Below are 27,673 nucleotides of genomic sequence, written 5' to 3' on the forward strand. Positions count from 1 at the left end.
GGTTAGGCCGCTTTGACAGAAGCGTGGTCTTTGCTCTAAGCCCAGGCACATGGCGCTGCCCGAACAAGAGCGCACACGAGCCTGTGTAGGAATGAGAAGTACATGGGCAGGGGGTTTTCGCAGAGTATTGTGTGGTGGCGGCGGTGGTGTACCTGTGTGTGACGGACAGAAGGGGCAGCAAGGGACCGAAGCAGCCAAAAACCCAAGCTAATGGTAATGGAAGTCCTGGTAATATGGCGCTGAGTGAAAGTCTTTTGGGCACTGAGTGTTGTCTGGAAAGGTAGGCTTGGAACAGCTGGCAAATAAACTGGCTCCTGTTGTTTGATCCCTGCTGTGTTCAGAAAAGAAGCTTTATGTACAATCTCTGCCCATAAATAAGATTGCATCAAAGAAAATATCTGGCTCTATCATCGGTTTCTCCTCCCAGCAGAAACAACCCACTGGGCCCCAGCTATGGCTATCTGGTAGGGGATTACAGCAGTGTCAGCTGTGGGCTTCAAATTCATCCCTCCAGGTAATAATATGAACAGCAGAGACTGGGAGTTCAGCCCTTCTGCCTGAGGAGAAATATTCCCAGCCTCTGCCTCTTCAGCTAGGGCAGGTGTTGGATCATATTAAAGAAGTTCTGTGTTAAAATCACAAATGAGTTTGATTCCCCATAGTTTAAATTCTAGGGTATTACTAATTAAGAGGTCTCTTGGTTTTTGGTACTGTTTCCTCTCCCTCTGTGTGTGAAACTTGCAAGCTGCTAATTGCGTTAGTACATTCTAAGACAGTCTGTTCTCAAAGCAATTCTTTGTAACAACAACCACTCACACAGAGAGAGACTCAAAGCAATACTCTGTAACAACAGAAACAGCACCCAGAGACTCCCCACCCTTTTGTTGTATTCATCTCGCTTTAACAATTGTAATTAAAATATAGAGGATGTATGTGGATAATAACTGAATGATCAGGGAGGTGCCAGCCTAAGAATCCAGTGTCCATCGGCTGAAGAAGGCGTCAAGGGGAAATAACCAGAGGACCCCCGGAGGGCAGACTGGAATCCACCCAACAGCCTCAAGAATGGGAGAACCAAAGAACAAGATAACATCTGGCAGCACAGAGCCGTTAGGAATGTGCCATCTGCTGGTTGATTCAGCAACAGCATGATGAAGCAATTCCCATAGACTGGCATAGGAAGACATTCCTATAAAAATGGACTCTAGAAAGTGAGAACTTTGGGGTCTGATTCTGCAAACCAACTTCCAGGAGCATCAGATGAGCATCTGACAAGTCCCTGCTCCCTCCTCATTTCCAGGCCACCTGGCCAGTGGCTTGGCATGAGCAACTCTAAGGCTGGTAACTATGATAACAACCTTGCAGAACCTGTGTGTGTGTGTGTGTATGAATGAATGTGTGAATAAATATGAGATTGAATGGAATGTTATAGCTATAACTAACTGCTTACTATGATTCTTTCTGTATCCACAATAAATGTGGTACTTTGCCTTTTCCCCTTTAATAAGATCCTGCTGGTTTTTATTTTATTGGTATAACACAGGCACAGGCTTCCACTTCCACTCTCCTGAGGCGCACAGGCTGTGAATGGACCGTAAGCAGTCAGGCCGAGAGGCTCTCTTCCATGAAAACATGCTCTGTGACTCTGCAGATTTGTCACACTTAGGCTGCTCAAATGTACACAGGCCACTTGGCTGCTGGAAAGGTAGCTACAAACAGCACCCCTCTGACTGCAGCCTTTCACCTCTGGAGTCTGGAATGCACTGTAGGGAACAGTCCTGCCCTGGCCACAAAGGGACAGGCAACCTGGCACATCACTGCCATTTCTCAGAACAAGTACAGTACATTACAAGGAAGTTGAGTTCCTCGAAGACAAATTTTTTTCAAACCTTCAGCATAATTTGTCAGATTTCCCTGATGGGAGCTCTTGATTAAGAAACTAGAAGAACATAACATTAACATGGCACACATTAAATTGAACATTGGCTGACTGGCAGGTCTCCAAATGTAATAGTAAATGGGGGTGACACCAACAAGTGGGTGTGCTTCCAGTGGGGTCCCCCAGGGATCAGTTCTTGGCCCCATGCTATTTAACATTTTTATCAATGGCCTGGAAGGAAACTTAGAGTCATCACTGATAAAGTTTGCAGGTGACACAAAAACTGGGGGGAGTGGTAAATAACGAAGAGGATGGGTCACTGATACAGACAGATGTGGATCACTTGGTTACCTGGCCGGAAGCAAACAATATGTGTTTTAATGCAGCTAAATGTAAATGTACACATCTAGGAACAAAGAACGTTGGCCATACTTACATGATGGGCAACTCTATCCTAGGAAGCAGCGAGTCTGAAAAAGACTTGGGAGTGGTGGTGGATAATCAGCTGAACATGAATTCCCAGTGGATGCTGTGGCCAAAAGGGGCTAATGAGATTCTGAGATGTATAATTTGGACTATCAAGCAGGTTATATTACTTCAGTATTTGGCACCGGTGCGACCGGTGCTGGAATCCTGTGTTCAGTTCTGGTGTCCACGCTTCAAGAAGGATGTTAATAAATTGGAGAGTAGTCACAGAAGAGGGTAGGGATAGGATACAAAGGGCCCTAGACAAATTGGAGGATTGGGCCAAAAGAAATCTGATCAGGTTCAACAAGGACAAGTGCAGAGTCTTGCACTTAGGAAGGAAGAATCCCATGCACCGCTACAGACTAGGGACCGAGTGGCTCGGCAGCAGTTCTGCAGAAAAGGACCTAGGGGTTACAGTGGACGAGAAGCTGGATATGAGTCAACAGTGTGCCCTTGTTGCCAAGAAGGCCAGTGGCATTTTGGGATGTATATGTAGGGGCATTGCCAGCAGATCGAGGGACGTGATCATTCCCCTCTATTCGACATTGGTGAGGCCTCATCTGGAGTACAGTGTCTAGTTTTGGTCCCCACACTACAAGAAGGATGTGGAAAATTGGAAAACGTCCAGCGGAGGGCAACAAAAATGATTAGGGGACTGGAACACATGACTTATGAGGAGAGGCTGAGGGAACTAGGATTGTTTAGTCTGCGGAAGAGAAGAATGAGGGGGGATTTGATAGCTGCTTTCAACTACCTGAAAGGGGGTTCCAAAGAGGATGGATCTAGACTGTTCTCAGTGGTAGCACATGACAGAACGAGGAGTAATGGTCTCAAGTTGCAGTGGGGGAGGTTTAGGTTGGCCATTAGGAAAAACTTTTTCACTAGGAGGGTGGTGAAACACTGGAATGCGTCACCTAGGGAGGTGGTGGAATCTCCTTCCTTAGAAGTTTTTAAGGTCAGGCTTGACAAAGCCCTGGCGGGGATGATTTAGTTGGGGATTGGTCTTGCTTTGAGCAGGGGGTTGGACTAGATGACCTCCTGAGGTCCCTTCCAACCCTGATAGTCTATGATTCTAAGAGCCACGGGAATGATTAAAGGCTTGGAAAACCCACCTTATAACAATAGACTCAAGGAGCTCAATCTGTTTAGCTTAATCAAGAAAAGCTTAAGGGGTGACTTGATCACAGCCTAAAAGTATCTAAACAGGGAACACAACTTTGACAGAGGGTTCTTCAGTCTAAAAGAGAAAGATCTAACAAGAGCCAATGGCTGGACGTTGAAGCTACACACATTAAGACTGGAAATAAGGTGCACATTTTTACCAGTGAGTGTACTTAGTCATTAAAGCAACTTACCACAGGCTGTGATGGAGTATCCATCGAATCAAGATGGGATGTTTTTTCTAAAAGTGCTGCTCTGGTTCAAACACGAATTATTCTGGGGGCAGGTCTCTGGCCTGTGTTACCCAGGAGGTCAGACAAGATGATCACAATGGTCCCTTTTTGCCTTGTAACTGATGAATCTACGACCCACTCTGTGTTCTGTTTTGTCAGTAAGTTCCTTTATAGATAACAAGAACTTGCCCTGAGGATCTCCAGAGAGTTAGGTTATTTACTCATTCGCTCAAAGGCTAATGCACCTCTCTTTAAGCTCAGCACTTAATTTTGTAAGCACTAAATGGCTTTTTAAATGGCTATGGGAGAGATTACTTCTTCCTCACTGGCTCCAGAGTGCAGGCGAGCAGGGGCCCAGACCTTCCCAGCTAGAGGGGCAAATACAAGGGTTGTCTAAGTGCACAGAAATGGTGAAATGTTTGACTGAGCATTCTTCCATCTCACACGTCATCACCACTAATAAAGGCTGGGGTAGACCCTTTGGTATCTGAGAGTTTGCACAGGTTCAGCTAAGCGGAACTTAGCTAATTGGTGCTACACAAGAAGGAAGAGTCCAGTGCTGGTTTTGCATGGCTCAGAGGAGTAAAGTCACTCACTCCCCTGGAGCCAGCAGCTCTGATGCTGCTACACATTGATGTGCTCATTAAGAAGGTGCCATTTTCAGAGTCACTTTCCAGAATGGCCCGTGCTGTGTGCACAGACGGCATGAGACCTGCAATCACACTCCTGCAGATTTGCAACTTGCAGGCCAGCCTGTTCTTACTGCCCCTGACTCAGCCCAGCAGTAGCACCACAGAGGTAGGCAATTCCCAGCTGGGTGAAATCCTGGTCCCACTGAAGTCAACAGCAAACTCCCATTGACTTCAGTGGAGCCAGGATTTCCCTCTGGATTTTTCCCACCTCTGGCGTCTCATGGGCCCCATGTCCTAATACTGAGTGCAAGAGAATGCAGGTTCCTGCTGCTAGAGCCTTTTCATGCATTTTCCGTTCCTGTGGCAAAGCAGATGTTGGAGTGACTCGCTGGACAATCCGCCTGGAAATTCTTACCTTTAAGATGCCGAGCGCTCTTTGGCGCTAAGTGAAATCGTCTGTGTCTCATTAACATCAAAGAGTTTCCTTCAGTAGTCCAGGCAGTGGGAGAGCAATGAGCAGATGAGCTGGGGAACTGCTAGTCTCCACTAATGTGGCCTGCAACCAATTAACATCAAAGGGGAGCCACTAGAATGTGTGAAAGAGGGAAGGAGGGCAGCAGCAAGGGTAAATCGCACCAACTGGGGAGAAAGGGGCAATGCTAAAGTTTCAGCTCAAATTGTGACCCCACCCAAAGACCATTTGAATCCTGTGCTGGTGGGTTCCTCTGAAATCCCCCCATCCCTTTGTACTGGCCATGGTGGGTCCCACTTTTGTCATCCAGGCTGGACTGCAACTCTCTCTATCTTGGGGCTTGTCTACACTGGCTCTTTACAGCACTGCCACTTTCTCACTCAGCGGTGTGGAAAAAACCCAGCCCTGAGCGCTGCGACTTTCAGCACTGTAAAGCACCAGCGTAGACAGTGCGCCAAGAAACTCCCAAAGAAGCTATCACTGGTGCTCAGCACAACAGCAGTCTGTAAGTACTTCGGTGGGGAGAAGAGTTCTACATAGGAATGGCCAATTTGTGTCAGACCAATGGCCTATCTAGTCCGGTATCCTGTCTTCCGATGCTTTTGTGGGAATGAACAGAACAAGGCAATTATTAAGTGATCCATCCCCTGTCGTCCAGAACCAGCTTTTGGCCATCACAAGCTAGGGACACCCAGAGCATGGAGTTGCATCCCAGACAATCTTGGCTAATAGCCATTGATGGACCTGTCCTCCATGAATTTATCGAATTCTTTTTTGAACCCTGTTATACTTTTGGCCTTCACGACATTCCCTAGTAACAAGTTCAACAGGCTGATTGTGCATTGTGTGAAGAAATACTTCCTTCTGTTTGTTCTAACCCTCCTACCTATTAATTTAATTCAGTGACCCCTGGTTCATGTGTTATAGGAAGCGGTAAGTAATACTTCCCTGTTCACTGTCTCCACCCCGTCATGATTTTATAGACCTCCCTCATATCTGTCCCCCCCTTAGTCGTCTCTTTTCCAAGCTGACCAGCCCCAGTCTTTTTAATCTCTCCTCATACGGAAGCTGTTCCATCCCCTAATCACTTTTGTTGCCCTGCTCTGTACTTTTCCCATTTCTAATGTGTCTTTTTCGAGATGGGGCCACCAGAACTGCATGCAGTATTAACGGTGTGGGTGTGCCCTGGATTTCTATAGTAGCATTATGATATTTTCTGTCTTATCTATCCCTTTCCTAATAGTTTCTAACATGCTGGTTGCTTTTTTGACAGCCGCTGCACGTTGAGTGGATGTTTTCAGAGAACTATCCACGATGACCCCAAGATCTGTTTCTTGAATGGGAACAGCTAATTCAGATTGCATCATTTTGGATGCATAGTTGGGATTGTTTTCCGATGGGCATTGCTTTGCATTTATCAACGCTGAATTTCATCAGTCATTTTACTACCCAGTCACCCAATTTTGTGAGATCCCTTTGTAAATATTTGTAGTCAGCTTTGGACTATCTTGAGAAATTTTGTATCACCTGCAAATTTTGCCATCTTACTGCTTACCCCCTTTTCCAGATCTTCTATGAATATGTTGTACAGCATAGATCCCAATACAGATCCTTGGAGAACCTTGCTATTTACCTCTCTCCACTGTGAAAACTGAACATTTATTCTTATCCTTATCCTTTGTTTCCTATCTTTTAACCTGTCACTGATCCATGAGAGGACCTTCCTTCTTATAACGTCTGCTTAATTTGCTTAAAAGCCTTTGGTAGGGAACCTTGTCAAAGGCTTTCTGAAGGTCCAAGTATACTATATCTACTGGATCACCCTTAGCCACATGTTTGTTGACCGTCTCAAAGAATTCTAATAGATTGTGAGGCACGATTTCCCTTTACAGAAGCTGTACGGAAGTTGACTCTTCCCCAGCATAGTATGTTCTTCTATGCGTCTGGTAATTCTGTTCTTTACTATAGTATCAACCAGTTTTCCTGGTACTAAAGTTAGGCTTACTGGCCTGTAGTTGCCAGGATTACTACTGGAGCCTTTAAATATTGGTGTCACAATAGCTACCCTCCAGTCATCTGGTACAGAGGGTGACTTCAGCGATAAGCTACATACCCCCATTAATTATTCTGAAATTTCATATTTGAGTTGCTTCAGAACTCTTGGGTGAATCCCATCTGGTCCTGGTGACTTATTACTGTTTAATTTATCAATTTGTTCCAAAACCTCCTCTACTGGCACCTCAGTCTGGGACATTGATGACATCTTCATCATATGGACCCACGGGAAGGAGGCCCTTGAAGAAGTTCACCTGGATTTCAACAATTTCCACCCCACCATTAACCTCAAATAAGTAATGGTCACATAAACACCACCCTATACTGGAAACCTACTGACCGCTGTACTTACCTACATGCCTCCAGCTTCCATCCAGGACACATCACACAATCTATTGTCTACAGCCAAGCCAAGCCCTAAGATACAACTAAATTTGTTCCAGTTCTTCAGACAGAGATTAACACCTATGAGATCTTTATCAAGCATTCTTAAAACTACAATACCCACCTGGGAAAGTGAGGAAACAGAATGACAGAGCGAGACGGGTACCCAGAAGTCACCTACTACAGGACATGCCCAACAAGGAAAATAACAGAACACCACTGGCCATCACATACAGCCCCCAGCTAAAACCTCTCCAGCACGTCATCAACTATCTACAACCTACCCTAGAAAACGATCCCTCACTCTCACAGACCTTGGCAGGCAGGCCAGTCCTCACTTACAGAAAGCCCCTCAACCTGAAGGAAATACTCAGTAGGAAATACTCAATACTTCAGAGGACCCAACCATATCAACCACACCATCAGAGACTCATTCACCTGCACATCTACTAATGTGATATATGCCAGCAATCCCCCTCTGCCATGGACACTGGCCAAACCGGACAGTCTCTACGTAAAAGAATAAATGGACACAAATCGGACATCAGGAATGGTAACATACAAAAGCCAGTAGGAGAACACTTCAATCTTCCTGGACATTCTATAACAGATTTTAAAGTAGCCATACTTGAACAAAAAAACTTCAGAAACAGACTTCAAAGAGAAACTGCAGAACTAAAATTCATTTGCAAATCTAACATCATTAATTTGGGTTTGAATAGGGACTGGGAGTGGCTGGCTTACAAAAGCAACTTTCCCTCTCCTGGAATTAACACCTCCTCATCAATTAGTTGGGAGTGGACTACATCCACCCTGATTGAATTGGCCCTGTCAACACTGGTTCTCCATTTGTGAGGTAACTCCCTTCTCTTCATGTGTCCGTATAATAATGCCTGCATCTTTAAGTTTCACTCCATGCATCTGAAGAAGTGGGTTTTTTACCCATGAAAGCTTCTGCCAAATAAATCTGTTAGTCTTTAAGGTGCCACCGGACTCCTTGTTGCTTTTGTGGATACAGACTGACATGGTGTGACGAAGTGGGACTGTTCTTAATGTTTCCTCTGAATAGTGTGGGGGTGCCTCAGTTTCCCCTAGGCAGTTCTTAAGTATCTAGGGGGTGGAGTAAGGGTGTCTGATCATTGCAGAGCCCTAGAGGGCAGGTGTGTGAAGGGGTCTGGACACAGAGAATGGCCGACACCCTGTTTCCTGGCAACTGATGGCCTGGGCCCTTCCCCCCCTGCAAGGTGAGAGCTGAAGGGTTGGAGAACAAAGGAATCAGGTGACCTTGTGGCCCGGGAAAGGAACAAAGCCCAGAGGAGGAGGGGCTGGAGGGGTTTTCAGTTTGGGGCTGGCTGGGACATGGAGTGAAGTGCAGACGTGGTTGTCTGGCTCACTGCCCCCCAAAATGGACCCAGCTGAGGGGTCCCGTTCTCTGCACCTGCAAGCTCTGTTTTAGACCATGTTCCTGTCGTCTAATAAACCTTCTGTTTTACTGGCTGGCTGAGAGTCACGTCTGACTGCGAAGTTGGGGTGCAGGACCCTCTGGCTTCCCCAGGAGCCCCGCCTGAGCGGACTCGCTGTGGGAAGCGCACGGAGGGGCAGAGGATGCTGAATGCTCCGAGGTCAGACCCAGGAAGGTGGAAGCTGTGTGAGCTGCGTGTCCTGAAGACAGGCTGCTCACAGAAAGGCGACTGCCCCAGAGTCCTGACTGGCTTCATGGGGAGCAGTTCCAGAGCATCGCCCAGGGACTCCGTGACACATGGCTACCCCCTGATACTTCTCAGCCTGGGACAGTTTCTCAGATTTGCCAACTAGAAAGAATGGCTCAAGTGTGGGAATTTCCCTCACACCATCTGCAGTGAAGACCAATGCAAATAATTCATTTAGCTTTTCTGCAATGACCTTATCTTCCTTGAGTGCTACTTTAGCACTTTAATCATCCAGTGGCCCCACTGATTAATTTGGCAGCTTCCTGCTTCTGAGGTACTTAAAAAAAATTTGCTTTAGTTTTTGTGTCTTTGGCTAGCTGTTCTTCAAATTATTTTTTTGGCCTGCCTCATTATATTTTTACACATGCCCTGCCAGAGTTTCTGTTCCTATCTCTTTTCCTCAGGAGGATCTGACTTTCCATTTTTAAAAGGTGCCTTTTTGTCTCTAACGACGTCTTTCACTCTATTATTTAGTCACGGTGCCATTTTTTTGTTCCTCTTACTGTTTTTTTAATTTGTTTTATTTGGAGTGTACATTTAGTTTGAGCCTTTATTATGGTGTTTTTAAAAAGTTTCCATTCAGCTCGCAGGCATTCACTCTTGTGACTGTTCCTTTTAATTTCTGTTTAAATAGCTTCTTTATTTTTTGCGTAGTTTCCCTTTTTGAAGTTAAATGCTACTGTGGTGGGTTTCTTTGGTTTTTCCCTCTCTACAAGGATATTAAATTTAATTACATTATGGTCGCTATTACCGAGCAATTCAGCTCTATTCACCCCTTGGACCAATCCCTGTGCCTCATTTCAAATTAAATCAAGAATTGCCTCTTCCCTTGGGGGTTCCAGGACTAGCTGCTCCAAGAAGCCGTCATTAATGGTGTCTAGGAAATTTTCTCTCTCCATCCCATTTTCAGGTGACATGTACCCAGTCTATATGGGGATAGCTGAAATCCAACTAATTTCTGAATTACTATAATTATTATTATTTATTTACATTACGATACTGCCTAGGAGCCCTAAGTCCTGAACCAGACTCCATGGTGTGAGGCACTGTACAAACACAGAACAAACAGATGGTCCCTGACTCAACGATCTTACAATTCACGTGTATGACAGGAGACTAAAGATGGATACAGACAGATGGGGGGCAGGAGAGAGTACAAGGGAACAATGAGACAGGATTGGTCAGCACGACAGGCAGTGGTCTCAGCACACCAGGGGCCTAACCAATGTCATGTTTTTTGTTGGCCTCATGGTAAAGGAGAGTTTTGAGGACAGATTTGAAGGAGGAGAATCTCATAGACAGCAGCATAGTGAGATCCAAAGGTTGGAAGCTGAAGTTAGACAAACTCAGACTAGAAATAAGGTGCAGAATTTTAATAGGGAGGGTAATTAACCATTGGAACAACTTAGCTAGGGTTGTGGTGGATTCTCCCTCTCCTGAAGTTTTCAAGTGAAGTCTAGATATCTCTTTCTAAAACTTATGCTATACATCAACCAGAAGTTATGGGTCTGATGCAGATTCCCCAATGGATGAGATTCTCTGGCCTTTGTTGTGCAAGAAGTCAGACTAGATGATCTCAAATGGAATCTTCTGGCCTTAAAATCTATGAATTTAAGGCCTTGTCCACATTAAAGTTTTTCAGTGGCATAGTCCCATCAGGGCAATTAGAGTTGGTTGAACAATTTTCTGTTGGGAAATGCATTTTCACTGTAATCAAAACATTTTTTAGGAACAGGTCAATTTCAATGAAATTTTGGACAGAAAAAAGTCAGAATGAGTCATTTCAACTTTCTTGTTTAGTTTAAATAATTTTTTTCATTTGATAAATTTTTTTGACCTTTTAATTTCAACTATAATATAAAATTAATCAAAACAAGAAAGTTGAAACATTTTTACTTTATAATGATATATTTAATATTGTAATATAAAAGTCTAAACAAAATGAATTGATATTGAAATTAAACATTTCAGTGGTGGCACAATTTTTGTTCTATGGGAAATTGTGAAATTTTGACCTTTCGGGTTGATCTGGAACAAAACCTTCTTTGGAATATCCTGTGGAACGGAAATTCTGGTTTCAGACCAACTCTAGTTATATTAGTGGCTAAAACCTTAATGTAGACGAGGTCTGAGTGAAAGGAGCTGGAGAGACAGCGTATTGTGGCTGTGCTCCAACAGCCTGCATTTGCTTCTCATACAATACACAGTCTGACACACCTAGACCACCTCTCCTTGCGGGACCCTCCATAGCAGCTATTGCTCTCCAGCACTTTGCATTTGTGCAAACCCACATATAGATTGAAGGAGCAGGAGGGAGTTCTTAGGACTCTGGCAATCTACTAAAGAAACCCAAGGAAGTGTCCTTGCCTTACCATCTTCAAGTCACACCATAAGGTTCCCCTCTTCACTATCACATTCCCCAAAGAGCCAGAGCAGAAGACGATTCAGTGGAGTGGTCAAAACAGCCAAGATTCATCCTAGAGCAGGGTGAAGGATTGACTGTGCTTAGAGTGAGGTTCCAATTACAGCCAGCATAGGAGAACAAATCAACCCTCTTTTCCTCCCACCACCAAAACCAAAACTGTGGATACACAAAACCAAATGCTCCAAGACAAACCTTTCCTCTCGGTGTCCCGGTATGTTCTGTATGGCCCTTCAGTTTACATTGCGTCGTCCTTGGGGCAAGAGATGGTTTCTTCTGCATTTTGCATAGTGCCCAGCAGTGGGTCTGGCAAAAGAGGTTTGTGATACATGATGCCACCAGGAGACAAGGAAGTGAATGAGGTTACTTACTAATGCAAGGATGTTTCACTTTCTGCTTGAGTCATTTCTCCCACCTTCCATATCAAGTTTTGATTCTTGTCTTCATCTTCAGGGCTCTGCATGACTCAGCTCACGTGTACATCTTTGATCTGGTTTCCTCTTGCTCCCCATTACTGCTCTCTATGCTCCACCACGACTTTTCTCCTACATGCTTCACTAGTATCCTTTCCCCATTGACCTCTAACCTCCTTGCTCCAGGTTGCTTTCAACATCTGGAATGTCCTCCCTTATATACTAAACTGCTTCCTCTCTGAATCATTGCTTGAGGCACACAAGGCTTCCATGAGAGCTTTTATCAAAAACCCAAATGTAGAAGTAGCTCTAATAAAAATACAGAAACAAACTGCTTGAAGTTTGATCCTTCAGCCTAGGTAACACAGATGAGTGTTCAGTGTACTGATTTAACCAGTACACTGCTGAATTCCCTAGGTACTGGTGCCACTTACAAGTGACAGCTTAGTATGGAACCAGTTCCTCCCCATTCTATCTCAGCAACTCTCAGATGCTGTGAATCCAACCTGATGAAAGTCCAGTATGGTCCATGCAGTACAGCCCCACTAAACTGCACCTTGTATAACCAAAACCGCCAAGGAATCAAACTGAAATATCCCCTGGGGTTCGGCTTCTCTGGACTCTTGTTCCCCAAGGCAAGGGCAGAGTGGAGGAAGACAAGGCTATCTGACAGCACATTGATCAGCTCCAGTGGGATACTGTCATTTGGTGAGGAGTCAAAAGTTCCACGCTAGCTAACATCTTGGGGCCCTTTCCAAAATCCAGAGGGCAGAAAGCATGTGGAACAGGTGCACAAGGAGTGGCCTAGCCAGCAGGTGTTTTGGGTGATACCCCTTTAGCAAGAGCACGAGGTGGGCTATTGGAACAAGAAGGTTCTGTGGCAGTTGGGATACGGGAAGTCTGAGGTGGCCAGTTGGAAGCAGACAGGCTGGAGAGTGGAGATTGCAAGAAGCAGATTGGGAGGGAAGAGACTGGGAGTTGCAGATAGAACTGGGTGATTTGGGGTTGGGATTGGCAGTTTGAACTGGACGGGGAGTGACAGTTGGGACTGGCAGTTGGATGAGGGGGTGACGGTTGGGACTGGCAGTCCAATCTGGATGGCAATTGGCAGTTGGGATGAGGGGGTGACAGTTGGGACTGGCAGATTGGGTGAGGGGGTGACAGTTGGGACTGGCAGTCTGATCGGACGGGGACTGACAGTTGGGACTGGCAGATGGGGTAAGGGGTGACAGTTTGACTGGCAGTCTGATCTGGATGGGGAGTGATAGTTGGGATTGGCAGTTGGGATGAGGGGGTGACAGTTGGGACTGGCAGATGGGGTGAGGGGTGACAGTTTGACTGGCAGTCTGATCTGGACGGGGAGTGACAGTTGGGACTGGCAGTTGGGATGAGGGGGTGACAGTTGGGACTGGCAGATGGGGTGAGGGGTGACAGTTGGGACTGGCAGTCCGATCTGGAAGGGGAGTGACAGTTGGGACTGGCAGATTGGGTGAGGGGGTGACAGTTGGGACTGGCAGTCTGATCGGACGGGGAGTGACAGTTGGGACTGGCAGATGGGGTGAGGGGTGACAGTTTGACTGGCAGTCTGATCTGGATGGGGAGTGATAGTTGGGATTGGCAGTTGGGATGAGGGGGTGACAGTTGGGACTGGCAGATGGGGTGAGGGGTGACAGTTGGGACTGGCAGTCCGATCTGGAAGGGGAGTGGCAGTTGGGACTGGCAGATGGGGTGAGGGGTGACAGGGGACTGGCAGTCTGATCTGGACGGGGAGTGACAGTTGGGACTGGCAGTTGGGATGAGGGGGTGACAGTTGGGACTGGCAGATGGGATGAGGGGTGACAATTGGGACTGGCAGTCTGATCTGGACAGGGAGTGCCAGTTGGGATTGGCAGTTGGGATGGAGCAGGTTAGGAGCGGGAGTGGCAATGGACATGGCAGGTGGGATTGGGTGGGGAGTGACAGGTGCTGGGAATGGCCATTGGAATGGGGTGGCAGCAGCAATCGGGTGTAAGGGTTGTTGGGAATGTCAGTTGATATGGAGGGAGAAGTGACAGTTGGGAATGTCAGTTTGAATTGGGCATGCTAGGAGGGGTGACTGGAGTGGGGATTAAGAGTATGAAGGGGGTAGGCTAGGGTGGAGTGAAACAGTTTAAACTGGGCAGACTGGCATGGGGAGAGACCACTGGTTTGAACAGAGCAGGTTTGAGGGAGAGTGACGGTTGGGAAGGACTGGATTGGACAGGTTCCGCGGGGTGTCTGATGATTTTAAATTATGACCATGCAAGGCCTAGTACCAAATGAGGAACCAGCTGGTCATGACATTTTGGACAGTGGTGGAGGAATGAACGGAATTAGGCAGTTTGGGAGGGGCTGGTTTGACGTGGGGAGGGCAACAGAGGATGAGAAGCAGGTTGGATTTAGGCAGTGAGAGGATCAGAAAACGGCAGAGGAGGTCACTAAGAAGCAGGTAAAATGTGTGAGAATTATTCCCTCTTCCTCACTGAGTAAACTCACCTTTCTAAAAAGTGGTGATTAGTCCTGCTGTGAGGTAGTAATGCCAGTTCCTGTCTGTAGTATTCCACTTGTGGTGCAACTGCGCTTGAGGAGAGAATCCTTTGGCCAGCAGCGCCTTGTGTTCCCTGCCTCCACCCCTGCATGCCCTCACCTAGCCCAGGGCAGAAAGGCCAGAGCGAGGCCAACTGACCCTCAGTTCCTTCTTACTACCCGTGGCTGAAAGACACAGTGTCGAGCAGTGTTCCTGTCTCTTGCACTTACGATCTAGTTAAGGTTTTTGTATATAGCTGCCCTTAGTGTAGTTAGCTGGGTGTTAGCATCTAGGACAGGTTTTTTTATAAGTCTTAGCTGGGTGACTTTTCTACCTTGTTTCTATTTTGTTCACCGGGTATGGGGTATTCAGTCTTATGGCTGACCAGAAATCCCTTGGGTTTAAGCATTATTCATCATGTGAGGCTGCACTTCCTCTTAATGATGGATACTCATTCTCCAAGCAGTCCCTGAAAGTGACAGATGCTTGCTTAAAATGTTTCTGTAAGACAAGTCCATGAGTCCTGCTTCTGACCCAGGAAAACGAGACCAGATGAGTTCTACAAAGTCCTCTTCCAAAAGCGTTGCAGCAGGCACTATGTTTGCATCACCCTTTAGTGCTTTGAGACAATCCCCTGCTGCTGTGTCTGTAAAGCCTTTCTCCTTGTCTGACAAGGATAGGTCACAGCCCCCCTCCCTTGAGGAACACGGATGTGGGTCTCCATTCCAAGGATGGTCTAAGACAGCAAGGGAGAGATCCCTTCTCTCTACTTTGAAAGGATAGCTCAGGGGTGATCCATGTCGTACTGGCACTCCCTGTTAGTAAAACTCCAGTACCACCTAATGTTCACTCTGACTTTGGTATGGAGTGCCCAGTACCATCACATACTCTTGTGATAATCAGTCATGGAATTTTCTGCACCTGTGCCAACATTTCTGGTGCCATCATCCACTGTCTTGAACCTCTTACTACTGGTACCAAGATTTACCACAGTGGTGGATTTAACTGGCTTAGCTCTGCCTGATTCTCTCTTTTCTTCTTCTGTGAAAATAGCTGCACTGGTAGTGTCAGCTTCCATACCGACCTTCCTAGAACAATTGTGAAGGAAATAATTACATTCATGGAGGTAAACAGTAAAACGGATGTAATACAACATGGGTTTTCCAAAGGTAAATCATGCCAGACTAACCGGATTTCCTTCTTTGAGAAAATAACTGATTTGTTTACATAAGAGAAGCGCAGGAAATCTAATACACTTGGATATCAACAAAGCATTTGACATGGTTCCATGTGGGAAATTATGAGTTAAATTAGAGAAGAGAGGAATTAGTATAAGCACTGTAAGTTGGACAAGGACCTGGCTAAAAGGGAGAAGGCAACAGGTTCTGCTCAAAGGTGAACTATCTGACTGGAGGAAGGTTACTAGTGGAGTTCCTCAAGGATCAGTCTTGGGACCAATTTATTAAATATTTTTATGAATGACCTTGGCACAAACAGTAGAAGTGTGCTAATTAAATTTGCTGACGATAGAAGGCAGAGGGCATTGTCATTACACAGAAAGATTGGAATATTAGACAGGAAGATCTGGATGATCTTGAACACAGGAGTAACAGAAATGGGATGAAATTCAATCGCAGAAAGTGTAAAGTCAGGCACCTAGTTCTAAAAAGAAGAATTTCTGCTACAACATGGGAGCTCATCAGTTGGAAGCAACAGAGGAAAGAGACCTGGGTATGTGGGTTGATCACAGGACATAATATGAGCCGCCAGTGTGATGTAGCTGTGAAAAAGGCAAATGTGATCTTAGCATGTATTAGGCAACACATTTCCAGTAGAGAGAGAAGTATTAATGTCACTCTGTACGGGCACTGGTAAGACCTAATTTGGAATACTGTGTACATTTCTGGTACATGTTCAAGAAAGATTAATTCAAGATGGAACAGGTGCAGAGAAAGCTACTAGGATGTTCAGGGGAATGGAGGGCCTATCTTATGAAAGGAGACTGGAAGAGTTTGGTGTATTTAGCCTAGCAAAAAGGTGGCTGAGAGGGGAGATGATTGCTCTCTACATTGTGGGGAAAGCACCAGGGAGCTTGAAGAACTATTTAAGCTAAAGCAGGGGTTCTCAAACTGGGGGTTGGGACCCCTCAAGGGGTCACGAGTTGTCAGCCTCTACCCCAAACCCTGCTAAGCCTCCAGCATTTATAATGGTGTTAAATATATAAAAAAGTATTTTTAATTTATAAGGGTGTCGTACTCAGAGGCTAGCTATGTGAAAGGGGTCACCAGTACAAAAGTTTGAGAACCACTGAGCTGAAGGGTAATGTTGGCATGAGATCAAATTGGTACAAACTGGCCATGAACAAATTCAGGCTAGAAATCAGAAGATTTCCAACCATCAGAGGGGGGAGGTTCTAGAACCACCTTTTAAGAGGAGGTTCTAGTACTAAATTAGTTTTAAGACAGAAGTGGACAAATTTATGAGTGAAATTGTATGACAGGGTTGTTTGTGATGGTAGAGGGCAAGGCGCACCAGTCCTGGGGATCACTTGGTTTATGTCTTGTGTTCCTAAAAGATGACACTTCAAGGCTTCAGCCAGCCACCTGCAGGGGTCAGGAAGGGATTCCCCTCCATCCCACTGTATTGTTTGTTTGTTTGTATCTGCTTCCTCTGAAACAGCAGAGATGGCCAGAGCTGGGGCACTGGATAGGGAGGGCAGTTGCTCTGAGGTGGTGCTGAGCATTCTCTCTCTCAGATGCTTGGCTGGCTGGTTCTTGCTCACAGGCTCAGGATCTGACTGATGTGGAGTCAGGAAGGCATTTTCCCCAAGGTGAGATTGGCAGTGACTTTGGGGTTTTTTCACCTTCCTCTACAGAGTGGGGTGCTGGCGACTTGCCATGATTATCTGGATACCACTTAATTACTTCCCTGCCATTGCAGGTGTCTTGAGCACTGTGCACCTTGGTCCCTCCTCTTCTCTCTCTGTGGCAAATAACTGTTTCTCATAGCTGCAAGCTGTAATTTTTGGTCTATTTTCAGTTGTTGGGTTTAGGACATGGGTTTTGGGTTATGTGGGTGGCCTATGAGATGCAGGAGGTTCCTTCAGGTCCTAATCTCTATGACTCAGCACTGATCAGGGTTCCATAATTCCAGAGCCCTCAGATTCCCAGCAGATAATTTCCCGCACCCTCCAGGAGGAAGACGTTTCATACTCTTCCTCTGCCTCAGATCATAGTGCAGGGGACTCTCCTACATGCTATCCTAGATCACAACACTATGACCCTTATTTCTCAGATAGGGATTCCAGACATAGGAGTCATAGTAAGCATAAGGACTTCAGACAGGACCCCTTGGTTTGGAACCACACGCCCTGGCCACCTGCTAATTATCTGTATAGTTCCCACTCATGGCCATACTGGTTACCATGGAAAGTACAACATGCTAGGAAACCTGGCTCCCCTGTGCCTTCTAGAGTTAGTTTAGTACCACAGGAGTTTATTAGGCCCCACTTTAAATATCCCCACGCAACAACTTTGCACCTATTTCCACTAATACAAGATCTTCTCCCTCCCTGGGACCTAAACACTGTCCTCAAGGGGTTAATTGGTCCCTTAAGACATCTTTTCTAGTAGCAATCACTTCAGCCCGTAGGGTACAGGCCTTTATAGTGCAACCTCCATACACCGCTTTTCATAAGGATAAGGTCACACACTTGGACCACGTCATACATTTCTACCAAAAGTTGTTTGAAATTTTCATGTACATTCTACGCGGAGCAGTATATTCCCCTAAACTGCATTCCTCCACAGGGGAGGCTGCACTCCATGCTTTAGACATCTTTAGGGCCCTGACCTACGTGCATGAAACAAAGCCATTTAGTCCCCTCAAGGCTCTTCATTGCTTTTGGTGAAGAATCCAAAGATCAAGGGATTTCAACCCAAAGATTATCTCACTGGGACTCAGACTGCATTAAATTTTGCTACAGAATAGCTAGTCAGCGATTACTTGTCAGGTTAGGGCTCATTCCACCAGGGTGTAGGCAGCTTCCACACCTTCTTTCAGAAGTGTCCCTACAATTGACGCGTAGAAGGCAGTTGAATGGAACACCTCTCATAGTTTTACTAGATGTTATTTGGTAGTAGAGGCATCTCAGTCTGATGCCAGGTTTGGCAGGGCTGTGCTGCAGTCTATTTAGTTAGATTCCTAGCACCTGCCTCCTTTTGTCAGGTTACTGCTTTGGAGTTACCCGAAGTGAAAACACACGGAGGAGCACTCGAGGAAGGAGGAAATTACTTACCTGTACAGTACAGTAACTGGAGTTCTTCAGGACATGTTGTCTAACTGTATTCCACGCCCCACCCTCCTTCCCTGCTCCTGCGGCATGTAACGCTAGCTGGACTCTACACCAGCACAGGAACGGAGAGTGGGTCGACCTTGTTCCCCACTTTTGTCCTCAGCTGGGGGTGGGAAGGGGGGCATGCAGAGCACCAAGGGCTACTGCTGGCCAAAACACTCGGACCTCGCGCGCGTGGGGCAGGCCCCGCCTACGCTGCCGGCAGCGCTGAGCCCGCCGTCGCGGGGGTGTTTCCAGGGCTGGCCGTGGCGGCGTGGACAGCGCTGGTCGCTCCCCCCCGGCGGAGGTGGTTTCTTACAGCGCTGGGAGAGCGCCCACACCGCTAAGAACTCAGCTTCTGCACCGGAAAGTCCCTTCTCTTTCTGGGGCATTGAAGGAGCGGAGTCTGAGCAGGGGTAGCCCGCAGCCCGCCTCCCCCCGGCGGGGTGCATTCACGAAGGGTGGCGGGGCAGAGGGCTCCTCGCGCCCGACGTTCTCCTTTCGGAGCCGCTGGCCCTGGGGCGTGATGATGGGAGCTGCCGGGGGGCCTTGGCGCAGCGGCCCATCGCTGCTCGCCGCTCCGCCCGGCCGGCGGACGTGAAGCCGTGTGGGCGCCTGTCACCGTGGCTCCTGGTCTGCTGGCCCAGTGCTGTGCTCCGCGGTGACCCTGCCCGCCCCTAGCTGTAGCTGGAGGCAGCTCCCCGCTGTCCTCGAGGGCGGCCCGCGCCAGCCTGCTGCTCGCCCGGCTGCGGGGCTCAGCGCTGCACGTGCCCAGCGGGGCGCGGGGCGCCCCAGGGCCTGGCAGGGGCCCAGCTCGTGCAGGCGGGGCAGGGCGCCGCGCTCCGTCTCCATGGCAGCGCGGGCCGCGGGGGCGCGCGGGAGCACGTGGCCCCCCATCCCTCGGCCTCCGGGGCCCCCTTCCCCCCGCTCAGGCCGGGCGCGAGGGGGCGCGGCGCGAGGCGGCCGCCGGGACGCCGCGCTGCGTGGCGCGATGACGTCCCCAGCCGCGGCCGTGGGCGTGCCGGTGCGGGGCCCTCCCCCAGAAGATGGCGAGTCCGTGCGGGCGGCAGGAATGCTCCATTGAGAGGCGCGGCTTCCGCCACCAGCTCGACTCGTGGCGACACAAGCTCATTCACTGTGTAGGTGAGGGCTGGCGCGGGGAGGGGGAGCAGCCCGCCGCTCCCCCCGCCGCGGCGGCGCCCCTCCCCCTCCCCCTCCCCCACCGCTAGGAGCCACCGCGCGCCCCTCCCCCCGCGGCCTCTCCCGCCCGCCCGGATTAGCTCCGTGCGCCGCCCGCCCCTCCTTCACGCGGGGCCGGTCCGGCCTGGGGCCTCCTCCCTGGGCCGCCGGCGCAGCCTGCGCCCGGGGGATCGGCCCTCCCGGGGGCGCGGCCTCTCTGCTCCTCAGCCCCCGCCGCCATCGGCGTGTGCGGGGGGGACCTTCACCCCGGGGTCCGCAGGCCCGCCCCGTGTCCAGGCCGGGACCTCCGGAGCCGCCGTTCCCCGGAGCCCTTTGTCGAGGAGGGGCCGGTGGGGCGAGGCCTGGGGCGCCGCTCAGCGCTGGAGCTAACGCCCCCACGGGGTTCCGGCCGCGGGCAGGCGAAGCCCTTTAGCTGCCGTTCCTCCCTCCCCGCGGGTCCTCCCGTTCAGCCCGAAACTCGCTCGCTCGCGCTCACGTGTTCCCTCGGGATTGATTAACCCCCCTCGAGACGAGCTGGAGCGGGGTCCTTACCTCGGCTACCCCGCTCCTCCCTCCGATCGGCGGGCGCACGGGACCGGGACACTTCCATTTGGGTTACGGTCCCCTGGGGTGTGAGGCTCCCGTGCCCCCCCTGCGGACCGCACCCAGTGTTTGGGGGGCAGCTGAAGGCTGAAATGTGTTTCTTTTGGCATGGAGAAAAAAACCCTCCTAATGTGTGTTGCTCTCGGAGCTTGTAAAACCTTGGTCTTGAACTTGATTGCCACCTTAGCCTGAATTGTAGTGAGTTCCTTCTAAGTTCGGTGGGGAAAAACCATGACTTGTTTGCAAGAAATGGAGGATCCATTGAATTAAAAATAGGAGGAACTTTCAGTTTTGCTGAATCTGAAGACTAGCTCTGTCCTAGAAGAAACAGCTCTTCTGTCATTTTTCAGTTCGTCTTCAGTCTGCTTTGATTCTGCTACCTTATTCATTCAGATCATATTGCTTCCCTTGCTTAATATAAAAGACTGGTCAGTGTCTGGTGTACGTGAAACTCAGTGTTAGACACTTGCACAAGGGAGGTAGAGTGCAAATGACTTCAGAATTAACACTAGAGCCCTGCAACTGTGTGTCTGAAGCAGAATCCTTGTCTAGTTTGCCTGTCTATCCTTGCGTCATAATGCTAGTCCTGTTTCATGCTGGTTTTGATTAAATTCTTGACTTTTAAGTGCCAATTGTATCTTATGTAGTGATAGTGACTTTAGCATATTGTAAACTACATCTGTTATAACAAAACGTTTTAATTTTTATTCTGAATTTAGCCCCTTTATTCATCGTGACTTGAATTCAAAGTCAAAAGTACCAACAAAAACAAACCTTTCCCTCTGTCATTATGTAAAAGAAGGACACCTTGTGGAGAGAAGGAATGGAGTGAGTTTAAGGTTATTGTAAAGTCATTGGTTGGACCCAATACTCTGACTCTTCATAGTCCTCATTAAAGTTAAAGGGACTTATAATTTTGCCTGTAAACATTCTTATTACATAGTGCTTATGTAACAGTCACATTGGGACTGCGACAAGGAATGGATCACTTGATGATTCCCTGTTCTGTTCATTCCCTCTGGGCACCTGGCGTTGGCCACTGTCAGAAGACAGGACACTGGGCTATGGACCTTTAGTCTGGCCCAGTATGGCTGTTCTTATGTTCATATTTAATTATTTTCTAAAAAAATCAGTCTAGTAGTTCCTTTTCATTTTGTGGGTAACCTCCAGAGAAGGAAAAGTGCAGTCTTCGTTTTTCAGTTAGAGATGGTCTTTCATAATACAGATACTAAAGGCAGAAAGTGCAAGAACCAAGAAGTTAAGTTTATATCCATCCAGGAAGCTCAGACAGATAGGGAAGCAAGCAGATTTCAGGGGGATATAAATTATGGATCTCCAGGTCATCCTTAAGAAATTCTGCAGCCTGGTCCCTGAACTGATATTTTTATTCTTGTTTAATATAATCTCCCAGATTTTCTAAAGACAGCCCATCCTTTTTATTCTTCCAACATGTCAATCTGTCCATAATATGTCCGTGATGGTTCTGTATATGTAATCTGTAGTGAAACTTTCAGATTCACTTTAGTTCCTACAGAATGGAGTTAAATGTATTTTATTGTGAGGTAGCTCAGCATCCTAGTTCAGGTTTCAGAGTAGCAGCCGTGTTAGTCTGTATTTGCAAAAAGAACAGGAGGACTTGTGGCACCTTAGAGACTAACAAATTTATTTGAGCATAAGCTTTTGTGAGCTACAGCCCACTTCATCGGATGCATTCATTCATCCTAGTTCAGTATCTGGGCTTTGAAACACCATTGTGGGTTACACTAAAAATCCTAACAAAGCTGTTCGGTATATACCTGCTCACCAACTCCAGGTGTGAGTGTATTTTATATAAATACATTTTTCAGGGTTTGAGAATATACCAGATCCTATTAACTATAGGCCAGTACAAATGATTAAATTGGGTAGGCACATGGAGGTTCAAGGTTAATTAGGAGTAGAGGCGAGTATGTCAGCAGCTAACTACTGGAATAGAGGGATTTTTAGATTTCTACCAGGATGATGTCTCTAGATCTGCTTAGGAGCTTTCTTTTGGATCAGTCTCTGGATAATAGATGCCTGGCATTTGATGACTACCTTGCTGAGGTTCTATGGCCTGTGTTATACTGGTCAGACTTTATCATCATAGTGGTCCCTTTTGGCCTCAGAATCTGACCCACCTCTTGTCTCCTTCAACTGTATGTATTTCGCCTTCTCCCTTTGCCTCAAACCTGCTTGGCTTCTGGGGGTCCACTATACTGTTCCTTCCTGGCTGCACTGTTTGAGGGAGAGGGGTGCTGTCCTCTCCTTAGCTTCAATTTTTTGGATGATCCTTGAATCGCTTCAGTGGTGCTCTCTGGTGCTTCTCAGCGCTTTCCTTAACAGCTGCATAGTGAAACTAAGAAATGTCTGGGCAATCCTATTGCTGCAGTTCCAAATCTTGTGGGTTTCAATGAGACTGATGAAAATTGTGCCTGTTTCATTCTGCGGCTGCTGCTTGGGAAAGCTATGAAAAGTCAGAGGTAATGGAGCCGTCTGCAGACTCAAAGACAACCTAGCACTGGGTCACATTTAGAATGTTCTTAGCAACCATAAGTGGTAGAAACTTTTTTAAAAATAAGCCCTTAAATTCTCCAGGGATTGGTAGTATAGGTTCCCTTCAGTCCCCTCTTGGTCCTCCCTCACCCCTTATGAATTGATAGATGTGGTTTGGTATTTTTTTATTTCTATTTTTTTTGTAGTTCTGTGTCTATTTACAAGAGAGGCTGTGGAGGAAATGGTTAATTACTAAGTTGACCCTTTTTTTGGAGCTAAAGTACAAAAAACATTTTGTAAAAAGTCCAAAGTATAACAGTGTGAAGTGGCTTTTATCTTGATGGCAGTATGCCAGAAATAGTTTGAACCTCAAATTGATCAGTTTTATGAGACCTCAGACCTGCCCTTTTCCTAACATGTACCTAGCGTAATTTCTGTCAGTTCATAGGAATAAAAATTGTAATTCCTTTATTTTTCCTTCTTACAAGTGTTGAAGGGCCTCACTACTATTCATGATATCCAACTGAAATTGCATTGTAGTTATAAAAACCCAACTTTAAATACATAAATACATTTTGGGGGTAACTTATCAACCATAAATGGGTTATGTACAGCCTGTGTTCAGAAGCTGATCTCTTAAATGATCGCAATCTTATTCTGCCTTGATAATTCCACAGTCTTAATATTTGTTATAGGAACTAAATACTTTATCAGAGGAAACATCTGCTTTGGGTGTTTCTGAAGCACCTATCACTTTGGTAGCTGAGTGAATCTTATGTGGACTAGAGTGTTCTGTTAGCAGCATCAGTCCAAAAAGGGAGTAGTTTGGTAAGTCCACAGAGCTTGATATCCAGAAAGCACTAAGAGGCTATCAATGCATTTGGCCCCCCCTGTTGAGTACTACTAGGATGTAATTCAGTCAAGGCGTCAATCTATAAGAGTGCGGCTATACAAGGCTTGAAATAGATGGAAAATCCACTAATTCTGTTTAAGCAATGGTGTTACATTGGCAACCTGAAAGTAACACTTTCAATTTTAAGAATAATTGATCTGGAATTTATGATGGCGAGGTATCTTGGCTTGTGTATATGTTTCAGTGTTGAAAGCAAACTTAGTTGTTTGGATTCTAAGATGGTACGCTAAATTGAATTTACTCCCTTTTTTATTGCTGGGAAAGTGCTGCAACCTAAGTTCCTTCATAATTCCTATATATTAATATAATTGCATAACAGCAGACTTTTGGAAGTTTAGCTGCCTAAGATGTAAACATAGGCTTCATGAGGGGTGTATTACATGCCCCTCCTATTATATAGCAGAAAGCATTAAAAGCCAATAGTACTAATAAAGAGAAAATATACAATATCTGTATAGTTCTGAAACAATTCTTATGGCTTCTAGTCTTGACTGTCTTTGAGATATTTGGTTTATTTTGTCTCTGTGATATCACAACTGGTATGGATGAAATAATGAACTACTGCTTCAAAATATAGGACAGATGGAGGCATGTTAAGGTTTTTTTATGCAGTTTAGAAAGAGCAATTTGACTCTCACAGTGTTAGTGCAGTTCCAGGACAAGTGAAGTAAAATTGTAGCTTATTTTTTAGTGAAGAATTGCATTAGTTAGATCACGGGTAGTGATAGAAAATAATTCATGGAATAATTTGTTTTTAATCAACAGCTAGAATATGGGTAAGACTAAAGTGTAAACTTAGGGTTTGCCTACTTTTTGTCATCTGCTCCTCCCCACCCCACAGTGCACACAGTCCATCTATACTACCTTTGGACTAGGGCAGGAGTTCTCAAACTTCATTGCACTGCAACCCCTTCTGACAACAAAAATTACTAGATGATCCCAAGAGAGGGGGCTGAAGCTTGAGCTCGTGTAAGCCCCGGGGCAGGGGGGCCAAAGCTGAAGCGTGAGCCCTGCTGCCCAGGGTTGAAGCCATGGGGTTTTGGCTCTGGGTGGTGGGGCTCAGGCATCAGCTTTGGCCCTGGGCCCCAGGTCCCAGCAAGTCTAACGCCAGCCCTGGCAACCCAGTTAAGACAGGGTTGTGACCCACTTTGGGGTCCTGACCCACTGATTGAGAACTGTTGGACTAGGGGAACCCACACTGGTGCAAATCACTTTTCACACCAGTGCAATGCATTTACACTAACAGTTTGCATTAGTACAGATACACCAGTCTCTGTTCCCACCCCCAAAAGATGGCCCCAGTGTAGACAAGTCTGTGGCTATCACTTGGTATAAAAGCAGGACTTAGTTTGATTAGTTGCTGAAATGATCAGTGTGTTCAGGTATGAAGCATATGTTAACCTTCAGAATTTCTCTGATGCTATGCTTTGGTTCAGAATGTTTAATAATTGTAATGTGATACTTTTTTTTTGTTTTTGTTCTAGCTTACAGGAGAATATTGAGTGGGGAGGTTTATAGCACCTATGTATTTGACACTGGTGCGACTGCTACTGAAATACTGTCTAGGTGTGGTGTACACAATTCAAGAAAAGATGTTAAAAAATTAGAGAGGGTTCAGAGAACAATCACAAGAATGATTAAAGGGTTGAAACTTGCCTTATGAGAGATGTAAGGACCTCAGTTTTAATTTAACAACAAGGTTAAGGGGTGACTTGATCAGTCTATAAGTATGTTTATGGGGAACAAAGAATTGATAATGGGCTTTTCAATCTAGCAGAAAAAGGTATATTAAGATATAACAGCTGGAAGTTGTAGCTAGACAACTTCAGGCTAGAAATAAGGGATGAATTTTTGATGGTGAGGGTAATGAATCATTGGAATAACTTACCAAGTGTTGAGGTAGATTCACTATCACTGGATGTTTTTCTGAAAGATCTACTCTAGTTCAAACAGGAGTTAATTCAGGGAAAGTGCTGTGGCCTGTTATACCGGACGTCAGACTGAGATGATCATGGTGATCTTCTGCCTTATAATCAGTTTGACTTACCGTGCCTACTTTTCTTGGTGAAATGTATGGCAGACTGATCTAAAACGATTCGTATTTCATCAAAAACTCCTGAGCAGTGGTGGTAGTAGAATAATCTTGCTTGCTAGCCGCTTTAACCTTCAGTGTGATTGGAAGAATGATATGTAACTAAGGGACAGGACTGGGACTTAGAATTAAGACTAAAACTCAGATCTGCTACAAATTTGCTTTGTGATCCAGGATAAATTGCTTCAACTCTGTGCATCCATTCCCTCATCTGCAAAATGACGGAAAGTTCTTGCCTCACAGCGATGCTGAAACTTAATTTGCTAACCTATGTAACATAAGGTAGAAGGCACTCTTGGAGGAAATTATTTTCTTCTCAAGTGTCCTCTTCAACCCACTCTGACCTCACAACTGTATTTCAAACATGAAAAATCACTTGACAGGCCAGAGCATGTTTACAGCAAGATACCTTGAGCTGGTATAAAACCTCTCACACAGGTGGTCTGCTTCTTGAGTCCTATGATGATTGCCCCACATTCCTGGCTATTGCACGTCCTGAACTTCACCCCAGATCATGGACCAGGTCAAATAACTTGATTTACTAAATATTAACAAAACCTATATCTTAAGTCAAGTAACTGCTTCATACGTGTTGTTGCTATAATTTGGGTGGTGTTCTGCGGCTGGAAAAGGATTGCATTGCAGGACATAAAGCTTTGTCTCAGGTTTAATTTTAACTAGGGGTTGATGAAATACAAATTTCATCCACATTTACTATAGAATTTCCAAAATAATCACAATATTCTATTTTTGTACACACTGGAAAAATACTCTAAAAATTAGATAGTATCTTGCCCTGCTCTTCCATACCAGTCACACAGTAAAGATTTACAAGACTGTAAACAGCTGCTATACACTTCTAAATGAACATTTATAACAAGAAACATGGACTGTTTTGATTTTTTTTTTAAAGACATCCTTTGACGGGATTTTTTACTAAGAAATAGCAGTGTTAATCCCAACACCTATTATATATAGAAATATAATCTTCTGATTGAATTAGTAAATTTGCTATAACTAAAGATGGATAAATAGACCCCTATTCTGGTCCTCGTAGTTACCTTTAAATCCCCACTGCGCATTACTTAAAATATGTTGGCTTTAGGAGTAGTGTATTGCCACATTAAAATACTTTGTATCAAAACAAATAGTCTTGCTTCTTGTCTATACTGAGAATTTTAGTGTCTCTTCCCCCCCCCCCCCCCCATTCCTATGGTAGACTAATGAAGGGAGTAGCATTCCCTGAAATTCTCATTCTAGACAAGGCGTTAAAAAAACAAAAACAAGAATTTAGCGTGGTTTTAAGAAATGTAGCTCTGTTTTTTACATTTATATGAAACAATACAGTAAGTAATTACATTTCTTTTATGTGAGTTTTCAATCTTTGCTTTTGTCTTCGTTTTAATTGGTTCCTTTTTCTGTCCCTTCATCTTCTTTTCATTTCCCTTACACTGTACTTTCATACTTATTGTGCACTGAATAGTTTTATTAACAACAAGGTTTTGCTGTCATGCTGAATTATAAATACACGTGGTAGGTAGGATTTTTTATAAATACCATAGGGATAAATGTTCGATACCTAGATTATAATCCCTTTGTTAAATTGGTGACATCCTTCTTGGTTAAAAAATAGCCTTGGGTTAAAACTTCTGAAGGGAAATACAGG

At 45.9% G+C, this 27,673-nt stretch overlaps 2 protein-coding genes across 9 annotated transcripts in view; one reads left to right on the plus strand and one right to left on the minus strand.

Annotated features, from left to right (window-relative positions):
- Window positions 1–19,515, minus strand: part of LOC125639689 (uncharacterized) — a 28,574-nt gene extending 9,059 nt beyond the window's left edge. For 3 of the 8 annotated variants that reach the window (XR_007357561.2, XM_048857294.2, XM_075131121.1), the window contains exons 1-3: window positions 18,671–19,515; window positions 11,611–15,461; window positions 11,366–11,470 (exon numbers count right to left, since the gene is read on the minus strand). The gene's annotated coding sequence lies outside the window, so the exon portion shown is untranslated. The other 5 variants (XM_048857295.2, XM_048857296.2, XM_075131122.1 and 2 more) reach the window with 5 other exon arrangements.
- Window positions 19,516–19,726: 211 nt separating this feature from the next.
- LCOR (ligand dependent nuclear receptor corepressor) overlaps window positions 19,727–27,673 on the plus strand; it is an 81,706-nt gene continuing 73,759 nt past the window's right edge. The window contains exon 1 of the mRNA XM_075131119.1: window positions 19,727–19,849. The gene's annotated coding sequence lies outside the window, so the exon portion shown is untranslated. The remainder of the gene's footprint in view (window positions 19,850–27,673) is intronic.

This window comes from Caretta caretta, chromosome 7 (assembly GCF_965140235.1).
Source record: "Caretta caretta isolate rCarCar2 chromosome 7, rCarCar1.hap1, whole genome shotgun sequence".
In the NCBI taxonomy this organism is placed as follows: domain Eukaryota; kingdom Metazoa; phylum Chordata; order Testudines; family Cheloniidae; genus Caretta; species Caretta caretta.